The following is a 453-nucleotide window of genomic DNA, read 5'->3' on the forward strand; positions in this document are numbered from 1 at the left end:
AAAAATTATCCGGAGCAGAGATGTTGTTTTCTTCGAAGATCAAACAATCGAAGACATCAACAAATCAAAGAAACCAAAGCTAAGGGTTGTAAGAAATGAAGATTCTCATAAGCCTCAAGATCATGAACAAGTGACTGGAGATGATGGCGAAGGGGATCCTATCATGGATCCGAATGGTGATGAAGGTGAAGAAGAAGTTCAATTGGAGCCAGAGGAAGAACATGAGCCAAGAAGGTCTGAAAGAGAGAGAAGACCATCTGTAAGATATTATCGAGATGAGTATATTAATCTTACAGATGAGGGGGAGCCTCAAAGCTATGAGGAGGCCATAGGAGACACTCATAAAGATGAGTTGGTTGAAGCTATGCAAGATGAAATCCAATCCTTGCATGATAATCACACTTATGGGCTGATGAAGCTACCAAAAGGAAAGAGAGCCTTGAAGAACAAGTG

This window comes from Brassica oleracea, chromosome C1 (assembly GCF_000695525.1).
Source record: "Brassica oleracea var. oleracea cultivar TO1000 chromosome C1, BOL, whole genome shotgun sequence".
Classification (NCBI taxonomy): domain Eukaryota; kingdom Viridiplantae; phylum Streptophyta; class Magnoliopsida; order Brassicales; family Brassicaceae; genus Brassica; species Brassica oleracea.